This window comes from Mobula birostris, chromosome 2, assembly GCF_030028105.1.
Source record: "Mobula birostris isolate sMobBir1 chromosome 2, sMobBir1.hap1, whole genome shotgun sequence".
Taxonomy (NCBI): Eukaryota; Metazoa; Chordata; class Chondrichthyes; order Myliobatiformes; family Myliobatidae; genus Mobula; species Mobula birostris.
In genome coordinates this window covers 246,161,890-246,183,940 of record NC_092371.1, presented here as the reverse complement: position 1 = coordinate 246,183,940, position 22,051 = coordinate 246,161,890, and the positions used below count along the sequence as shown (strand labels likewise).

The 22,051-nt window shown below is 45.0% G+C and overlaps 1 protein-coding gene across 2 annotated transcripts in view; it reads right to left on the bottom strand.

The window, feature by feature from the left end:
• The window catches only part of klhl32 (kelch-like family member 32), a 283,337-nt gene extending 264,303 nt beyond the window's left edge, over window positions 1-19,034 (bottom strand). For both annotated transcript variants that reach the window (XM_072279440.1, XM_072279447.1), the window contains exon 1: window positions 18,850-19,034. The gene's annotated coding sequence lies outside the window, so the exon portion shown is untranslated. The remainder of the gene's footprint in view (window positions 1-18,849) is intronic.
• Between the last annotated feature and the right edge of the window lie 3,017 nt (window positions 19,035-22,051).

Sequence of the window (22,051 nt, the reverse complement as noted above, 5' to 3'; positions counted from 1 at the left end):
GTGCCGACCCTCAAACCCTGCCTCCCATATAAGCCCCCACCTTAAATTCCTCCATGTACCTGTCTAGTAGCCTCCTAAACTTCACTAGTGTATCTGCCTCCACCACTGACTCAGGCAGTGCATTCCACGCACCAACCACTCTCTGAGTAAAAAACCTTCCTCTAATATCCCCCTTGAACTTCCCACCCCTTACCTTAAAGCAGGAGTTGCCATTCAAAGCAGGACTGCCATAGGAACTCCAGCCCCGGATTTTTCCCTTGAGGTTTACTCCCAAAGTTTTCTCCACGACAGCATTAAAAAAGAGGATGTGCTGGAGCTTTTGGAAAGCATCAAGTTGGATAAGTCTCCAGGACCGGATGAGATGTACCCCAGGCTGCTGTGGGAAGTGAGAGAGGAGATTGCTGAGCCTCTGGCGATGATCTTTGAATCATCAATGAGGACGGGAGAGGTTCCGGAGGATTGGAGGGTTGCGGATGTTGTTCCCTTATTCAAGAAAGGGAGTAGAGATAGCCCAGGAAATTATAAACCAGTGAGTCTTACTTCAGTGGTCAGTAAGTTGATGGAGAAGATCCTGAGAGGCAGGATTTATGAACATTTGGAGAGGCATATTGTGATTAAGAATAGTCAGCATGGCTTTGTCAAAAGCAGATCGTGCCTTACGAGCCTGATTGAATTTTTTGAGGATATGACTAAACACATTGATGAAGGTAGAGCAGTAGATGTAGTGTCTATGGATTTCAGCAAGGCATTTGATAAGGTACCCCGTGCAAGGCTTATTGAGAAAGTAAGGAGGTATGGGGCCCAAGGGGACATTGCTTTGTGGATCTAGAATTCGCTTGCCCAAAGAAGGCAAAGAGTGGTTGTAGATGGGTCATATTCAGCATGGAGGTCTGTGACCAGTGGTGTGCCTCAGGGATCTGTTCTGGAACCCTTCTCTTCGTGATTTTTATAAATGTTTGAATGAGGAAGTGGAGGGATGGTTAGTAAATTTGCTGATGACACAAAGTTTGGGGGTTTAGTGGATAGTGTGGAGGGCTGTCAGAGGTTACAGTGTACATCAATAGGATGTAAGATTGGGCTGAGAAGTGGCAGATGGAGCTCAACCCAGATAAGTGTGAAGTGGTTCATTTTGGTAGATCAAGTATGATGAATATATTACTAATGGTAAGACTCTTGGCTGTGTGGAGGATCAGAGGGATCTTGGGGTCCAAGTCCATTGGACACTCAAAGCTGCTGCGCAGGTTGACCCTGTGGTTAAGAAGGCCTTCATCAACCATGGGATCGACTTTAAGAGTTGAAAGGTAACATTACAGCTACATAGGATCCTGGTCAGACCCCACTTGGAGTACTGTGCTCAATTCTGGTCGCCTCACTACAGGAAGAATGTGGAAACTATAGAAAGGGTACAGAGAAGATTTACCAGGATTTTGCCTGGATGGGGAGCATGCCTTATGAAAAGAGGTTGAGTGAACTCGGCCTTTTCTCTTTGCAGCGATGGAGGATGAGAGGTGACCTGATGGAGGTGTATAAGATGATGAGAGACATTGTTCGTGTAGATAGTCAGAGGCTTTTTCCCAGGGCTGAGATGGCTAGCACAAGAGGGCACAGTTTTAAGATGCTTGGAAGTAGGTACAGAGGAGATGTCAGGGTTAGTTTTTTTTTATGCAGAGAGTGGTGAGTGTGTGGGATGTGCTACCAGTGATGGTGGTGGACGTGGAAACAATAGGGTCTTTTAAGAGGCTCCTGGACAGGTACATGGAGCTCAGTAAAATAGAGGGCTATGGGTAACCCTAGGTAATTTCTAAAGTAAGTACATGTTCAGCACAGCATTGTGGGCCGAAGGGCCTATATTGTGCTGTAGGTTTTCGATGTTTCTATGTTTCTAAGGCCATGAGCTGGTCTTGGTTGTCAGAGGCTATTTGAGGCACATGTTTATCCCCATCTCCACCCCTGGCTATGACAACAAGGTACTGCTCTGTTTATGAACTTTAAACAAACAACATAGACTGCCTGATGAATAGTATTTCAAAAGCAACAGTGGATACCTCAGGCCAGGAACAAAAATGGAAAAGTACGTACACATCTTGACACTCAGACTCCATTAATCCAGCATATTGATGCTGAACTAGTACTGTTTATTTAATTATTTAGTCGTTCATTTGGAGATAGCACGTGCTTAGATGCCTTCTGGCCCAACGAGCCCACTGTGTCACTCAGGGAGACTGTGACACTGATGTAGCTTCTGGCAATGAGCTCCAAGCACATGAGACTCTGCAGATGCTGAAAATCCAAAGCAATACACACAAAACGCTGGAGGAACTCAGCAGGTCAGGCAGCATCAATGAAGGACATATGTGAGTGATGATAAACCTGATTCTGATATGGGTCTCTATTGTGGATTGAGAGTGGGAGACGGGAATTATGGCTGGGATAAGGGGAAGGGAGAGGGGAGGGAGCAGGAAGCACCACAGAGACATTCTGTAATGATCAATAAACCAATTGTTTGCAATCAGATGACCTCGCCTGGTGTCTCAGAGCTGAGTGTGGCCACACTCCTACCCCACCCCTACCATGCATCCCACACTCCTCCCGCGACACTCCACCCGCACCATCCCACACTCCTCCCGCGACACTCCACCCGCACCATCCCACACTCCTCCCGCGACACTCCACCCGCACCATCCCACACTCCTCCCGCGACACTCCACCCGCACCATTCCCAAAATCCTTTGCTCCTGCCAGATTTACAAACTCGGTCTCCGCTCCACGTTGACAAACACTGCACTGTGCGACAGTCTAACCACCTTCGCTATATACAGTAATGTGCCCAAGGCCTTTGTATAGCACTGTACTGTCGCCGTAAAACAACGAATTTCATGACATACGACAGTGATAATAAATCTGAGTGGGAATGTGGAGGCTGGTGATTGAAGGAGAAATCACAGCAAACCAAAGAGACAAGTAAAATAACAAAATATAGCTGCAAAATCCTTTGAGAATAACATTTAAAACTGCTTCTGTTAAAAACTTACCTGTGCACTTATTTACCTCATTCAACATTATCACGCATTTGCTTTCTCTGTGTGTGAAACATTATTGTCTGGAGATCTCACTCGTCTTTGTCTCCTGGCCATAAGCTCACCGTATTTTAATAGAATTACAGTTCCAGGAAAGCACTATTTTTATTCTGTGGATTTGAAGTCACCAAATGTAGCTTAAAGCTGCTTTACTTTAATCTGTCCAATGTTCTGTGTCTTGGATTAGCTGAAGGATCATCTTATCGTGGTGGGGAAGCTTGCGAGTTCCTGAGATCTCGAAAGCAATGCCATCTGGAGCTTAGTAGGGTCATCCATGGCAGTAAGGTCAAGAGAGAGATTCCAGACAAAGAGCAATCCAATCACGACCTCAATGGTGGAGTTGGCGGGAGACAATGACACGTCACAACGGAGGAGGCTGCAGCAGAGAAGGGTCCTCAGTCATCCGGCATTCCATGCCATTGGACTCTGACCCTGACCCGTCCAGGACAGTGCGGTGGCTGCCTGGGCACCAGTGCCCACACATTAAACGAAGTGGTGCTCTCTATTCAGGGAATCCACCTGGACATCCTGTGGCGATCAGAGGTGGCAAGGGGGTGCAGGAGCCTCTCTGAATACACGGATCCCGGATCACCCCCTCTGAATACACGGATCCTGGATCACCCCCTCTGAATACACGGATCCTGGATCAGCCTCTCTGAATACATGGATCCTGGATCAGCCTCTCTGAATACAAGGATCCTGGATCACCCTCTCTGAATACATGGATCCTGGATCAGCCTCTCTGAATACAAGGATCCTGGATCAGCCTCTCTGAACACACGGATCCTAGATCAGCCTATCTGAATACACGGATCCTGGATCACCCCCTCTGAATACACGGATCCTGCATCACCCCCTCTGAATACACGGATCCTGGATCAGCCTCTCTGAATACACGGATCCTGGATCAGCCTCTCTGAATACAAGGATCCTGGATCAGCCTCTCTGAATACACGGATCCTAGATCAGCCTCTCTGAATACACGGATCCTGGATCAGCCTCTCTGAATGCACGGATCCTGGATCACTCCCTCTGAATACACGGATCCTGAATCACCCTCTCTGAATACAAGGATCCTGGATCACCCTCTCTGAATACAAGGATCCTGGATCACCCTCTCTGAATACATGGATCCTGGATCACCCTCTCTGAATACAAGGATCCTGGATCAGCCTCTCTGAATACAAGGATCCTGGATCAGCCTCTCTGAATACAAGGATCCTGGATCAGCCCCTCTGAATACACGGATCCTGGATCAGCCCCTCTGAATACACGGATCCTGGATCAGCCCCTCTGAATACACGGATCCTGGATCAGCCTCTCTGAATACACGGATCCTGGATCAGCCTCTACGATCACCTAAAGATCTACCAGTACAACCCCTCGGAGGAATTCACACTTGACTTAAGTTGCAGATTAGTTGAAAATTATTTCACTTGATGTTTCTGTAAGTGAAGGAGCTGGCAGCTTAAATGGAACCGCCGATCTAGAATTAACTTTTTTTAAAGTTATTTTAAATACTAGACTTCAGCTCAAGGTCATGGGTTAGTGGTGAAATGTGAATAGTTTAAAGGGAACATGAGGGGAAACTTCTTCATTCATAGGGTGGTGAGATAGTGGAACGAGCTGCCAGCGCAAATGATGGATGCAGGGTCAATTTCAACGTTTAAGAGAAATTTGGATAGGTACATGGATGGGAGGGGTATGGCACGGCTGCAAGTCGATAGGAGCAGGCAAAGTAATAGTTCAGCATGAACTAGATGGGCCAAAGGGTCTGTTTCTGTGCTGTAGTGTTCCATGACTCTGACTCTAGTAACAACAATGAATTCCCTTATCAAAACATATCTTGAAAAGACAGGCTCAGAGGTCTGAAATCCACCACACCAGCAGCCAGTTTGCTCTGACTAGTTTTCACATCTCACATCAACACCAAGATATAAATAGTTACCTGTTAGTTTATACATAATATGAATGCCTTATAAGTTCAAAATAAATTTATTATCTAGAATATCTGTGTTTAACATTCATTCCTTTACGGTCTTTATTATTGCTTGGGGTGCAACATGATTCCAACATAGTGTGTGTGTGTGTGTGTGTGTTTGTGTGTGTGTGTGTGTATATGTGTGTGTGGTTTTAATGTCTTACACAATGTCCATTATATTATAGAATATTATACATTGTCCACAAACTATAATTTCTCAGCAACTGCACTCCTCCCATCAACACCTCGAAGCTGAGCAGATCTTAATGTTAATTAGTGTGCAGCACTAAATGTACACTCAGTGGCCACATTATTAGGTACACTTGTACACTCACTGATTCAAATATCTAAATCACCCAATCACGTGGCAGCAACTCGACCTTCAGTCCTGCATTCTTCACCCTTTTGAATCTTGCCTCTATGCTGCAATTTAACTCGTTACTCTTTCTGCATCTGTACCCAGTCATTGGCTTGTCCTTCCTTACAGTCATGTTACACCCATTATCTACTTGTAAACCTGCTGGCTCGTCCTCAGCTCTGTCATCCTGGTTCCCATCCCCTGCCATCCGAGTGAGAATGGCTCCAAGGGCAGTGTTCTGCACCGTGTACAGGATGTGGAAAGCCTGGGAAATGTCCAGTCTCCCAGATAAACACATCTCCACCAGGTGCACTGAGTTGCAGCTCCTGACAGAACGTATCAGGAACTGGAGCTGCAGCTCGATAACCTTCAGGAGAATGAGGAGGTAACAGACAGGAGCCTCTGGGAGGTAGTTTCCCCTGGGTTTCAGGACACAGGCAACTATGTGACTGTCAGGAGGAGGGGAAATGCACAGCCAGTGCAGAGTACACCTGTGGCCATTCACCTCAATAACAGTATACCACTTTACATTCTATTGAGAGGGACAACCTACTGGGGGAGCCACAGTGACCGGGTCTCTAGCACCGAGTCTGGTGCTTGGCTCAGAAGAGCAAAGAGGTGAAGAGGGCTGCAGTGTTTACAGGAGATTCCTTACTCAGGGGAAAAGACACAAGGTTCCATGGGCACGACAAAGACATCCAGAAGGTATGTTGCCTTCCTGGTGCCGGAATCAGATCCATGCCATCTTCAAGGGCAATGGTGAGCAGCCGGATGTCCTGGTGTATATTGGTACCAATGACATAGGTAGACAAGGTGAGGAAGTCCTGAAGAGAGATTTTAGGAATCTAGGTAGAAAGCTGAGAAGGAGGAACTATAGGGTACTAATCTCTGAATTGCTGCCTGTACCACGTGCCAGGAGAATGTGCGGCTGAGGAACTGGTGCAGGGGCAGGGGTTCAGACTTATGGATCATTAGGATCTCTTCTGAGGAAGGTGTGGCCTGTAGAAAAGGGATGGGTATTACCTGGACCCGAGGGGGTCCAAAATACTTGCAGGCAGGTTGGATAGGGTTTAAACTCATTTGGCGGGGGGGTGGGAACTGGAGTGATAGTGCTGAGGATGAGGTAGTTGGTTTACAAAAGGAGGCAATGTGTAGTGAGACTCCTAGCAAGGAGAGGCTGATGATAGGGCAAAATTGCAGTCAGCGGGATGAGTTGCAACGTAAAAGGTGGACAATGTCGAAAAGGGTGAGGGTGTTATATTTGAATGCGCGCAGTATACGGAATAAGGTAAATGAACTTGAGACACAGTTGCAGGTAGGCATGTAGGCATCACTGAATCATGGCTGCAAGAAGATTATAGCAGGGAGCTTAATATCCAAGGATACACATTGTATCGAAAGGACAGGCAGAAGGGGAGGCATTGCTCTGTTCATAAAAAAATGAAATCAAATGAATAGAAAGAGGCGACATAGTGTCGGAAGGTGTTAAATCAATGAGGATAGAACTAAGGAACTGTACCCTGATAGGAGTTATATACAGACTCCCCAAGCAGTAGTAAGGATGTAGTCTACAAATTACAAAGGGAGACAGAAAATGCATGTCAAAAGGGCAATGTTACAATGATCATGGGGGATTTCAATGTACAGGGAGATTGGGAAAATCAGGTTGGTGCTGGATTCCAAGAGTGGGAATTTCTGGAATGTTTACAAACTGGCTTTTTTTAAGAAAGGCTCATTGTTGAGCCCACTAGGGGATCAGCTATTCTGGATTGGATATTGTGCAATGATAGGGAATTGACTAGAGAGCTTAAGGTAAAAGAACCCTTAGGGGAAAGTGATCATAATATGATCGAAATCACCCAGAATTTTGAAAAGGAGAAGTTAACGTAAGATGTATCCGTATTACAGTGGAGTAAAGGGAATACAAAGGCATGAGAAAGGAATTGGCCAGAACTGATTGGAAAAGCAATGGCTGGAATTTTTGGAATCAATACAGAAGGCACAGGATATATACTTCCAAAAGAGGAAGAAGTATTTTAAAGGCAAGATGACACAACCGTGACTATTAAGTGAAATCCGACAAACTGAATAAGCGTTTGGCATCAGTGTTCACTGTGGAAGACACTAGCAGTTTGGCGGAAAGTCCAGGTGTCAGGAGTGATGAAGTGTGTGAAGTTGCTATTAGTAGAGAAAAGAGTCTTGGGAAACTGAAAGGTCTGAAGGTTGATAATTCACCTGGACCAGATGATGTACACCCTAGGGTTCTGAAAGAGGTGGCTGAAGAGACTGTGGAGGCATTAGTAATGATTTTTTTAATAATCACTAGATTCTGGAACCTTTCCTGAAGACTGGAAAATTACAAATGTCTCTCCACTCTTCAAGAAGGGAGAGAGGCAGAAGAAAGGAAACTATAGACCAGTTAGTCTGACCTCAGTGGTTGGAAAGATGTTGGAGTCGATTATTGATAAGGTCTCAAGGCATTTGGAGGCACATGATAAAATAGGCCAGTCAGCATGGTTTCCTCAAGGGAAAATCTTGCCTGACAAAATCTGTTGGAATTCTTTGAAAAAATAACAATTAGGATAGACAAAGGAGAATCAGTTGATGTTGTGTACTTGCACTTTTAGAAGACCTTTGACAAGGTGCCACACATGAGACTGCTTAATAAGCTATGAGCCCATGGTATTACAGGAAAGATTCTAACATGGATAAAGCAGTGGCTGATTGACAGGAGGCAAAGAGTGGGAAGAAAGGGATCCTTTTCTGGTTGGCTTCCAGTGACTAGTGGTGTTCCATGGGGTCCGTGTTGGAATCGATTCTTTTTACGTTATATGGCAATGATTTGGAAGATGGAATTGATGACTTTGTTGCAAAATTTGCAGAAGATATCAAGATAGGTGGAGGTAGTTTTGAGGAAGCAGAGGGGCTACAGAAGGACTTAGACATTAGGAGAATGGGCAAAGAAATGGCAGATGATATACAGTGCACGGTCTTACACGTTGGTAGAAGAAATGAAAGCGTTGACTATTTTCTCAACAGAGAGAAAATACAAAAAAACTGAGGTGCAAAGGGACTTGGGAGTGCTCACGCAGGATTCCCTAAAGGTTAATGTGCAGGTTGAGTCTGTAGTGAGGAAGGCAAATACAACGTTAGCATTAATTTCAAGAGGACTACAATATAAAAGCAAAGATGTAACATTGACACTTCATAAAACACTGGTGAGGCCTCACTTGGAGTATTATGAGTAGTTCTGGGTCTCTTATCTTGGAAAGGGTGTGCTGAAATTGAAGAAGGTTCAAAGGAGATTCACGAAAGTGATTCCAGGATTTAATGACTTGTCATATGAAGAGCGTTTGATGGCTGTTGATGGTCTGTATTCACTAAAATTCAGAAGAATGAGGGGTGACCTCATTGAAACCTTTCGAATGGTGAAAGGCCTTGATAGAGTGGATATGGAGAGGATGTTTCCTATGGTAGGAGAGTCTAAGATCAGAGGACACAGCCTCAGAATAGAGGGGTGTCCTTTTAGAATGGAGATGTGGAGGAATTTCTTTAGCCAAGGAGTGCTGAATCTGTGGAATTCTTTGCCACAGGCAGCTGTGGAGGCCAAGTCTTTATGTATATTTAAGGCAGAGGTTAATAGATTCTTGATTGGTGAGGGCATGAAGGGATATCGGGAGAAGGCAGGAGATTGGGGCTGAGAGGAAAATTGGATCAGTCATGATGAAATGGTGGAGCAGACTCGAAGGGCCAAATGGCCTAATTCTGCACCTATACCTTATGGTCTTAGCTGACAGGAAGGTTACAGGATAGTAACCACGCATTATAACAGTGGTGTGCAGAAGACCATCTTTAATACACAACACGTTGAACCTTGAAGTGGATTAGTTATGAACATACAGGAGACCACAGACGTACACTCACTCGCCACTTCCTTTGGTAAAGGAGGGGCAGGGGTTTGTCACCCTGAGAATATTCATGGTTGTATATTGAACATTGGTTGTTTGTCAGTCTTGGTTTGTATACTTTGTAAATTCTATTGATTTCTTTATTCTTCCTGTAGATGCCTGCAAGAAAATGAATCTCACAGATATCTCTCTCTCTCTCTCTCTCCCCACCCCATAGGACGATGATGGTTCCTTTCAGTCAGTTAGTGGGGTGGTACCCTACTCCTCAGAAAGGAACAGTGAGTGTGTGAATGGATTTTACGTGAGTAGGGGGTTGCACAGGTCCAGACCCACCCTCTCGACATCCCCTCCCTGATCCAGCGGCATGGTGGGGTCCAAGACGGCTGGGGAAAGTTCTGTTGCACTGAATGGCCAGACCAAGCTTCGATGCAAGCGATGCCCTTTCCGCACGTCATGGTACCTGTTTGCTAGATGGCCATTGACCCTACGAGAGGGTTCATCCACCCTTTGACAGGTCTTGTTTTTCGTCCTGCAGGGTGTCTAGCCACCCTCCTCACAGGCAAGCCTGGTGGGGGAACCGGTTTAGTCGCCGACCACTCGACCATGCGACAGGTAGTACTGGGTTACATGGTACCAGTAGCACTCAGATGAGTGACCTGACCTGAATATAATATGACATTGGAGCTGTGCTTAGCCACACAGTCCGTAAGTGTAAAGTTAGTGGAGCAGGGGGCTAAGCACACTGTCTTGTGGTGATGGAGATCATGGAGGAGATGTTATGGCCAGTCTGAACTGACTGGGTCTGCAAGTGAGAAAAGCAAGGATCCAATTGCACAAGGAAATGTTGAAGTCAAGTTCTTGGAGCTTATTCATTAGTTTTGAGCGGATGATGGTATTGAATGCCAAGTGTAGTCAATAAAGCCATGCCCTTTTCTCACTGTTACCATCAGGAAAGAGGTACAGAAGCCTGAAGGCACACACTCAGCGATTCAGGAACAGCTTCTTCCCCTCTGCCATCTGATTCCTAAATGGACATTGAATCTTTAGACACAACCTCGCTTTTTTAAAAAATATACAGTATTTCTGTTTTTGCACTTTTTAAAAAATCTATTCAATATATGTAATTGATTTACTTGTTTATTGATTATTATTGTTTTAATTTTATTTATTATTATGCTTTTTTCTCTGCTAGATTACGTATTGCATTGAACTGCTGCCGCTAAGTTAACAAATTTCACGTCACATGCCGGTGATGATTCTGATAAAGAGCACCCTGACGATTGCACATTTGCTGTCCAGACGTTCCAGGATTGAGTGAAGAGCCAATGAGGTGACATCTGCTGTGGACCTGTTCCTCCGGTAGGGTAAATTAGAGAGGATGCAATTTGCTGCTCAGGCAGGAGTTGATATGTTTCATCACCAACCTCTTAAAACACTTCAAAGCTGTGAATGTACGGTAAGTGCTACTGAATGATAGCCATCGAGGCAGGTCACCACGTTCTTCTCAGGTACTGGAATAATTGAAGCCTGTTCAAATTAAGCGAGTACATCAGACTGCTAAAGTGAGAAGTTAAAGATCTCAGTGAACACCCTTGTCAGTAAATCAGCAAAGGTCTTTAGTACTTAGCCAGGTACTCTGTCTGTCAAAATCTTAGTTAAAAGCAAGGCTAAATAAATACAGTGGATTTGGAGCTGGCATTTACCAGTGTCAACTGAGTCGACGTCCCTTATCATTTTACTTATTGTGTTCCACAGTTCAGGAGTGTAGTTCAAAAAAGCTGAGCTGCCAGTGACTGTCCTGACCTCCTGGTTTCATGTCATTTCAACTCCACATTCCATCCACGTGCAACCTGTCTGTCCTCAGCCTGTTTCACTGAGATAAGGCCAGACACAAACTAGAAAGGAAGTCCCTCCATACTCCAACTGGATAATCTGCAACCCAACATTGAATCTACAATGTTGAATTTTCCAATTTCAGGCCAACCACATTCCCTTACCTGGTTCCACTTCTCACCTAGATATCAATAAGATTGAAAGAGAGTACAGCGAAATTTACAAGGATGTTGCCAGAACCTGAGGACCTGAGTTATAGTGAAAAGTTGAATAGGTTAGGACTTTATTCTCTTGACCGTAGGAGAATGAAGGGAGATTTGATAGCAGTACAAAATCATGACTGGTGTAAAGAGGGTTGGGTGCCGGGGTGAAGATACATCTCCACCAAAGGAGGTGTAAGGTGCTCCTTCCCTCCACTAGCCTGCAGGCCACCCTTGGGCAAGGTGTAGCACCTACTTAGTCCTCCCGATCAGAGTCACATGAAGCCAAGGGAGCAGGTGGTGGATGGTCATATGAGCAGCCGGTGCAAATCACAGGTCCTGGTTATGCGACCAGTGACGCCAGGCAGACAATCTCTGAAGAGTATTGATAATGGCCGAGGTCACCTGTCTTGTAAAGACACTGTCCAGAAGAGGGCAATGGCAAACCACTTCTGTAGAAAAATTTGCCAAGAAAAATCATGGTCATGGAAAGATCATGATCGCCCACATCATACAACACAGCACGGGATGATGGTGATGATAGACAGGGTAAATGCAAGAAGGCAGTTTCCACTGAAGTCAGATAAGACCAGGACATGAGGTCAGGGGTTAAAGGTGAAAGGTAAGATGTTTAAGGGGAAACATCTTCATTCAGAGGGTGGTGTGAGTGTGGCACAAATGCCAGTGGAAGCAGCGGATGCAGGTTCTTCTGTTATTCGTCAACACCTACACATTCACGCCACAGCAACGATTAACAATGAACACTATTGACAACACACAGGTGAAAATGTCTTCTACTCCCTAAACTCATCACACCTACTGGGGCATAGGCCACTGAAGGAAGCCTGGCAGAATCCTCTCTGATGGGCCAGTCTTTCAGGCTTTAAAAGCTGCAGCCTAGGTGAAGATCCTTCCTCTCTCCGGAGTTTCTGTTGTCGTGTTTGTAGCTCTGGATTTTTACAGGGTGGGAACGCTAGCCCCATGCTCAATCCTCCTCCTCCCACAGCCGGGCTTGGGGCTGTCCATGGAGGAGTCCTGTGGAAACGCTGTTGTATCAAAAAGAAAACAATGATCTTTTAATCTGTCTTCCTCAATGATTAAATCGTGCTGCTGCAATACATCCAAGGTATCCGTTTCTTAGATTTCATTTCATGTATCTTAGAATTCCCAAGTTAAAATAATATACAAATATTCCCTCCCCCTCGCCTCTTCCTCTATTCGCCACTCTAGCCGCTTACCTCTCCTCACCTGCCTATCACCTCCCCCTGGGTCCCCTCCTTCAATTTCTCCTATGGTCCACTCTCGTCTCCTGTCAAATTCCTTTCTCTCCAGTCCCTGACCTTTCCCACTCACCTGGCTTCCCCCCCCCCCACCACACACCTTTTTTATTCTGGCATCTTCCCACTTCCTTTCTGATCCTGAAGAAGGGTCTCGGCTAAAAACGTCGACTATTTGTTCATATCCATGGATGCTGCCCGAAATGCAGAGCTCCTCCAGCATGTTGCGTAAGATCAGCTTTATTTGTCACACGTACACTGGAGCACATAATGAAATGCACCTTCTGCATCAACGACTAACACAGTCCGAGGATTGTGCTGGGGGCAGCCCCTCAGGTGTTGCCATGCTTCCTGTGCATACCCACAACTCACGATCCCTAACTCGGATTACTTTGGAATGCGGAAGGAAACCGGAGTAGGCGGAAGAAACCGCACGATCACGGGAGAACGTACAAACTCAGAGAGTAGTGGGAATCAAGCCCCAGCCGGTAATCACTGGTGCTGTAAAGAGACTGCGCTAACCGCTAAGCTACCATGCCAACTCTGTCCAAAGTTAGAAGGCGGCATATGGTTTCACAATACATTATTGAACCATTTGGGAAGATTCTCTCACACACTTCCAACACTGAATCAGACATTTAGCAGAGATTCATTCAGTCTGAGGTTCTGTGAACAAATTGCCCTCACAAATTAGCAATTTACATTCTATTCCCTGTCAGTTTGTAAAGACAGTAAGTGCGAAAATTCCAGAGTTGGTGTTGGTTGAATACACAGATCCTTCTAAATACTCACACCTATCAATGTCCAGATCCAAGAACATCTTGCCTTCAGAACATGCCATTCTTTAAAGTTGTAAATGAACGCTTATTAAAAAGACAAGCCTTGCGTAATCTGAGCTTTCTGCAAGGGCTGTATCTCAGTATTTGCAAGCAGTTGTCAGTTTACAGAAACATCACCCAGTGACAAGCTCCCAAGTTGACACCAGCACATATTTACACCCCTCGAAATACAGTTAAAACCATTCCTGAAGTCACACTCTCAACATTTTGGGAACAACTTCTTCCATTGGCTCTTCACACAACCGTGGAATATCTGGAGGGCAAAGGTGCGGATATCAGGATGCTGTTTATCAATTTCAGCTCAGCATTTAACACCATTATTCCCTTAAAACTATTGAGTACACTCCAATACCTGAGCCTTAATACCCCCTTGTACAATTAGATCCTGGACTTCCTCACTTGTAGACCCCAGCCAGTCCAGATTGGCAAAAACACCTCCCCAGTCCTACCGAAGGGTTTTGGCCCGAAACTCCAGCACTTTGAGTGTGTTCCTTGGATTTCCAGCATCAACAGATTTTCTCTTGTTTGTGAATGGATCCCCACAATCTCCATCAGCACAAGAGCACGACTGGGACGTGTGCTTAGCCCCCTGCTCCACGTACTTTTGACTGCATGGCTAAGTACAGCTCCAACACCATATACAAGTCTGCTGATGACACCACTGTTGTGGGCTGTGTCAAAGGTGGTGATTAATCAGCATACAGCAGGGAGATTGATAACTTTGCTGGGTGATGTCATAACAACAGCTTCTCACTCAATGTCAGTAAGACCAAGGAACTGATTGCAGACTTCAGAAGAGGGAAACCAGAGGTCCATGAGCCAGAACTCATCAGAGGATCAGAGGTGGAGAGGGTCAGTAACTTCTGGACCTATCATAATTGTGAAGAAAGCAGAACAGCACCTCTACTCCCTCAGAATTTTGCAGAGATTTGGCGTGTCATCAAAAACCTTGGCAAATTTCTTTGGATGTGTGGTGAAGATTGTGCTGACTGGCTGTATTACAGGCTGGTATGGGAACACCAATGCCTTTCAGCAGAAAATCTACAAAAAGTAGTGGATTCAGCCCAGTACGTCATGGGTAGAACCCTCCCAACTATTCAGCATATCTACATGAAACATTGCTGTAGAAAAACAGCATCCATCATCAAAGATCCTCACCACCCAGGCCATGCTCTTTTCTCACAGCTGCCATTCGGTAGAAAGTACAAGAGCCTCAGGACTTGCACTGCCATGTCCAAGAACAGTTACTACCCCTCAACCATCACAGGCTCTTCAACAAAAGGGGATAACTACACTCTTTTATCTTGTTATTTCATGCTCACCATTTATTGCTATTTATTTATATCAGCATTTTCACAATTCGGTGTGCTTTGATCCTGTTTACAGTTACTGTTCAACAGATTTGCTAAGTATGCCCGCAGAAAAAGAATCTCAGGGTTGTATGTGGCGACATATATGTACTCTGATAATAAATTTTACTTTGAACTTTGATCAGATTTCTGAATGGACACCACCTCGCTATTTTTTTCTGTTTTTGCTCTCTTTTTTGCACTACTTATTTCTGGTTTGGGGTGGAGCCACTGCACAGGATCAAAAACGGCTGCAGAAAGCTGTGAAGTCAAGCATCTCCATCGTGGCTCTGGCCTTCCCAGCTTTCAGGACATCTTCAAGGAGCACTGCCTGAAAAGGCTGCATTCACCATTAAGGACCCCCGTCACCCAGGACAAGCCCTCTTCTCATTGAGGAGGAGCTCATCATCAAGGAGGAGCTACAGACTCCTGAAGGCACACGCTCAGTGATTCAGGAACAGCTTCTTCCCCTCTGCCATCCGATTTCTAAGTGGAATATCAACCTATGAACACTACTTTCACTACTTTTTTTTCCCTCTTTTTGCACTATTTAACTTTTTTAAATATACATGCATATATTTACTGTAATTTACAGTTTTTATTATGTATTGCAATGTTCTGCTGCACAAAACAACATATTTTATGGATATATAACACCATAAGGCCATATGACAAAGGAGCAAAATTGGGCCATTTGGCCCATTGAGTCTGTTCTGCCATTCCATTACAGCTGTCAACCCCATTCTCCTGCCTTCTCCGCGTAACTTTTAATCAAGAACCTATTAACCTCCATCTTAAATATACCCAAAGACTTGGCCTCCATCTGTGCAATGAATGAATTCCACAGATTACCATGGTCTAGCTAAAGAAATTCCTCCTCATTTTCGTTCTAAATGGATGTAACTATTCTTGAGGCTGCGTCCTCAGGTCTTAAGACTCCCCCACTATAGAAAACATGGTGCTGGCATCCGTTAGTCTCGCGAGACCATGGATCTGCACCTGGAAATGGTTCTCCAGGGCGCAGGCCTGGGCAAGGTTGTATGGAAGACCGGCAGTTGCCCAAGCAGCAAGTCTCCCCTCTTCACGATACTGATGTTGTCCAAGGGAAGGGCAAGAGCCGATAACAGCTTGGCACCAGTGGCGTCGCAGGAGCTGCCAGAATGAGGTTGAAGGCAACGTCGGACTGCCTTAGGGACCCCAGCTCCGGATTTGTCCTCAGGGTTTACTCCCGAAGCCTTTCCCATGGGTGGGTATGGCCGCAAGGCAGCGGAGGTTTGAAATCAGAGTTTTCCCTCTCTTAGATGGAGTGCCTTCCCAGGTTAATGAGCCCCATCTCCCCGAAAAAGGAAACATATGGTTTCCTATGTCCACATCCACTCTGTCAAGGCCGTTCACCATCTGATAGGTTGCAATGAGATTCCACCACCCCCCCCCATTCTTTTAAACTCCTGCAATTACAGGCTCAGGGTCATCAAACGTTCCTCAGGGACCCTGCTTCCTCAACATTACCTGCCCCTCCACCTATCGTCATATCATCGCAAACACTGAGCCCATTCACAAATCGAAAGAGAAGCACATGATATCCCAAACTATCTCGCCCCCAAACATGTTAAGCACCACAGAGACACAGGAGAATCCGCAGATTCTGGGAATCTTGAGTAACACACACAAATCAAAATCAGAATCAAGTTTATTATCACTGATATACTGTGCGTTGTGAAACGTGTGGTTTTACAGCAGTTGTGGGACTCCAGAGGTCAGTCGAACATGGACGTAGCATCTGAACTGTCTGGGTACACAAGTCCAGGTGATACGATATAGAGAGCAAGCTGTTGCTCGTATACCAGGCTCCCCCTCTCCACGCAGCTCATGAATCCAAAAGGTCAGCAGGGACTGATACAGTCTGGCACCAGCAGCCTCGCAGGGGTTGCCAGTCACAGTTGAACTTTGAACTTGAACTGGAGTGTTGAACTCAACATAGGATGGCAATAGTACAGTGCAATACATTAAAAATCACTACAAGGTGCAGTAGGAAATATATATATAAATAACGTTCAAAGTACATTTATTATTGAAGTATATATACCATATACAACCCTGAGATTCATCTTGCAGGCAACCACAAAACAAAGAAACACAATAGAGTCCATGGAAAAAAGAACACCACAAGGACTGTCATACTCCCAATGTGTGAAAAAAGAACAAATTGTGCAAACAATAATAAACAAATATTACATAGAACATGAATGGCGGAGTCTCCAGAAGGGAATCCACAGCCACAGACAGCAAAATAGTGAGGCAGAGTTCATGGGCTCCTGAATATAGAGTTTCAGCCCAAAACATCAACAGTTTATTCCTCCACATGGATGCTGCCTGGCCTGTGAGTCCCTCCAGCGTTTTGTGTGTGTGGCTCTGTTACGACCCACCCGTAACTACATCTTCGGGTGCATCACAGGACTCTTTCCCATCCCAGAACCGACTGAACTGAAGTGGAAGCAAGCTGTCCTCAAAGCCAAGAGGCTCTCAAAAACAGACCTGGCCTTCCCCGCAGCAGAGACGCTGTAGTTTCGATTGTAACACAGGACATCACAACTTCAAGATCTCAAGAGCCACAAGGTAATGCTGCAGCTCGATAAAACTTTCATAACACATACTAGTGATATTAAACTTGATTCTAATTCTGAATTCTGGTCAGAGCACACTTGGAATTTTGTGTTCAGTTCTGGTTGACATTTAATGCTTATTTATTTATTTACAATTATTTTTTTCTTTCTTTTTGTATTTGCACAGTTTTTTGTCTTTTGCACACTGATTGAATGCCCATTTGGGGAGGTCTTTCATTGATTCTATTCTGGTTATTATTCTATAATGGATTTATTGAGCATGCCAACAAGAAAATGAATCTCAGTGTTGTATATGTACTTTTTTAATAAACTTACTTTGAGTTTGACTCATTATAGGAAGGATGTGGAATCTTTAGGGAGGGGGCAGAGGTTTCCCAGGATGCTGCCTCGATTAGACAGCATGGCTTGTGAGGAGATGTTGTGTGAATTAGGGCTTTTCACTTTGGACTGGAGGATGAGAGGTGACTTAATAGAGTTCTACAAAATTAAAAAGAAGCATAGATCAGGTGGATAGGCACAGGGCAGAAATGTCTAAATTTTAAGGTGAATGGAGGAAAGTACAGAAGGGCATTAGAGATAGTTTTTTTTACACAGAGTAGTGTGTGCATGGAATGCCTCGCAGGGGTGATGGTACAGGCAGATACCTTACAGGTATTTAAGAAACTCTGAGACACATGGATGATAGAAAACCAGAGAACTCTGTCAGTGGGAAGGGTTAGATTGATCTCAGAGTGGGTTAAAAAGTCAGCACCACATCATGGGCCAAAGGGTCTGTACTCTGCAGTGACGTTTTACATTCTAGCTCAATAATAAATTATATAAATTGGACAAAATACCCAAAACGTTTGCCAGCTCTCTAATGTAACTGAAAACTGAAAATTAATTCCTGTTGTATAATGTGATTGACTGGTACAAGTTGAAATTGGAACAGGCTTTAAATTTAAACTGTTTATAACCATGGATGACAACATTTCAAAATAAGTGAATTAGCATTCTCCAAATACTGAAAGCATTCGGGACGCAACAAATTTATATTTCACTTCGCTATTGGCAATTTTAATTATTTCCAACTCAGATGAGGTCATCATATCGAATTCCTGTCCAAATTCTCCATTGAAGCAAGGTCACGTAGTGTACTGTCTTACAATTACGTTGCCATGGTAAAGCTGAAGTCAACTAAAGTCTTATGATAGAAAGGGCTATTTTTCACCACATTTACAGCGTCCCGTGTAACAGGGTGTCACATCGGCGTAATTTCCAAAAGCAGATTTTATATCTCCTAAAACAGTGTCAACAACAAGCAGATAGTGTACAGAATATGCAATCTCCAACCCTGCAATCAAAAGCCCAACAGTAGATACTACTACATAGTTGATCCTCAATTGAATACAACTTCCACTCACCTCAAGCGGTTGTGTGTTTTTTTAATTATTCAGTTGTTACATTCAATGCCTGGTGTCTGCATCCCGAGAAGCTTGGACATACGGTTCATCATTTTGTGCATTTGTACCGTGGACTGGCATTCGCAAATCTACTGGTCCTCAGCACGCCAAGCGCAGAGAGACCCCAGCACTAACAGGCAAATGGAGCCGAGGCGCCACCGTGCGCGCAGTGCCTGACGATGACGCGCAGCGCGGCCCGGCGCACGCTCCTGCCGACCTCCGCAACGCCGCTGGCGAGCGCTGCTTATCCGTTTCACAAACACGAGAGATTCTGCAGATACTTTCTGCAAAAAAAAAACAGTTACTTCTCTTCCAGCAGTAAAACTGATCAATACCTCCACTCACTAACCCACCACCGCTACTTCATCATTAGCTGTCAGAGTCACCTTGTGTACAGAAACTCCTGTACCCAGTGTCACTTTATGGGCATACAATCTATCCATGAATATGATATCTTATTTATTTATTTATATTTATTGTGTTTCTATTATTGTTTTCTTTATTTTATTGTGTTTTTTTATGCTGCATTGGATCCAGAGTAACAGTTATTTCGTTCTCCTTTACACTTTTTGTGCTAGTAATGACATAAACAATCAAGGGATGCTGGAATCTTGAACAACATATAGACACACACACACACACACACACACACACACACACTCTCACACACACTCATTCACACTCACACATTCACACACACACACACACTCATACATTCACACACAGACACACATTCACACTCACACACACACACAGACTCACACATTCACACACAGAGACACACACTCACAGACTCACACATTCACACACACACACTCAGACTCAGACTCACACATTTACACACACTCACTCACCGACACACACACACTCACAAACTCACACATTTACACACACACACACTCACTCACGGACACACACACACACGCATACACGTTTACACAGACACACACACTCACACATATTCACACAGACACACTCTCTCAGAGAAAAGAGGGAGGAGAAGATGGCAGTGCAATGCAGCGCGCGCAGCCGTTGCGAATTGATATCGATATGTGTTAACTAGGGGGCCGTGCACAATCCGGATTTGATGGAGACAGCCGTGAGAAGCGCAGAGGAATATCTGGAGTAACTTCTGAAATGCCTGTTTCGCTGACATTGCTACTGTGCGATTGAGAATCTCTGGAGGGGAAGGTGCCAAATCCACGGCTTTGCGTATTGCCTGTTGCCAGGGCCGGGCTTGAAGTGCTCGGCAGAGATGGTGCTCAGTGCTCGGTGTCGAATAGGTGGTTGGAGGCTCGGAGTTTTCAGACGGACTCGGAGTCGGACTGTGGTCGGATGCTTCCAGGATGCTGCATCGGCAAGTTTGCACCGCTGGAGGTTCACCGTCTGCGTGAGATGGTGGGACTTTCAAGAGACTTTGAGACTTTTACCATGCCCATGGTCTGTTCTTTATCAAATTACGATATTGCTTTGCACTGTTGTGACTATATGTTATAATTATGTGGTTTTTGTCAGTTTTTAAGTTGGTTTGTCATGTATTTTTGTAATATTATTCTGGAAAAACATTTTATCATTTCTTAAAGCATGCATTACTAAATGACAATAAAAGGGGACTGCGTGTCTTCATAATCATGATAATAATAATAATCACACACACACACACACACACACACACACACATACATAATGCTGGAGGAACTTAGCAAGTCAGGCAGCGTCTATGGTGGGGAATAAATAGTCGACGTTTCAGGTCAAAACCATCCTCAGGACTGGAAAGGGACATGGAAGAAGATAAGATTTGTTAAATGATTTATTCTGTGTTGTTCTGCCGAGCATTGTGGGCTTGCTCTCTTGGTCCCAGAATGAGTGGCAACATTTTTGGGCTGGCCCCAGCAAATCGTTGGACGTGTTGGTTGTTAACAGACAACACACATTTCTCTGTATGTTTCAATGTACACATGATAAAATTCAATCTTGAATCAACGTGATTTAGAAAATTTGTATTCATAGTGTCACGGTCCCGATCGTTAATTCCCTATCTTTCTCCTAATTTTCTTTGATTGTGTCACAGTTCCGACCGTTAATTTCCCACTTGCTCCTAATTCTCTTTAATGATGGCACACCTGGTTTCCATGAAGACCTGCAGCATAAGAACCTCAGCGTTACAACCGCTAGTCGCCAGATCGTGGTAATTAAAGTTTCCTGGCTGCTTAGGACCGTGTGTTTTAAGTTTTGGTCCAGTTTCAAGGTTAAGCTATGAAACTCCGTCTCTTTGTGTCAAGGCTCCGTGTCAAGACCCCTCCTGTTTGCTATTCAACGTTCACGTCCGCGTAAGCATCCTAACTCAATCTCCGTGCCTGTGTCCTGCACTTGGGTTTGTGTCATTCGCTCGTTGCAACAGAATGATCTGGCCACAATGGACCCAGCGGTCATGAATACCCTGCAACAAGTCCTCGCCAGCCAGGGGTCCCTACTGGGTCTGCACGATCAACTTCTCCGTGATGTCATGGAGAACCTCCGTTCCCTGTCTGCTCACGTCACGCAGATCAGTGACCAGGTGGACCGTGTATCCACTCATTTTACCCCATCCACTCCTGCAACCCTGTCTAACCAACCCAGACAGCCTGTAGTGGCAACCCCCTACCAAGAGAGCCGCACGTACCCGAACCAGAACACTACGCTGGGGATTTGGGAATGTGCCGGGACTTCCTTCTTCAGTGCTCCTTGGTGTTCAAACAGCAGTCGTCCAGGTACTCCATGGATAAGTCAAAGATTGCTTATATCATGGGGTTGTTGCGGGGAAGTGCCCTAGCGTGGGCTACAGCTGTTTGGAATAATCAACTGGATATCTGCTCATCTTTCCCCACCTTTATCACAGAAATGAGAAAGATCTTTGACCACCCGTCCATGGTAAAGACGCCGCTAAGAGTCTACTCACTCTCCGTCAGGGCTTACGCAGTGTTGCCGAATATTCCGTGGAGTTCCGGACGTTAGCGGCCGACTTGTGGTGGAATGATGAGGCACTCCGAGGGGTATTTCGGAATGGTCTCAACGACGTGGTGAAAGATGAGTTGGCAACAGGTGAGATTTAAGGATGGTATGTGGCCTCCCTGGTGCCGGGATCCAGGATGTCACGGACCGAATGCAGGGAATCCTCAAGAGT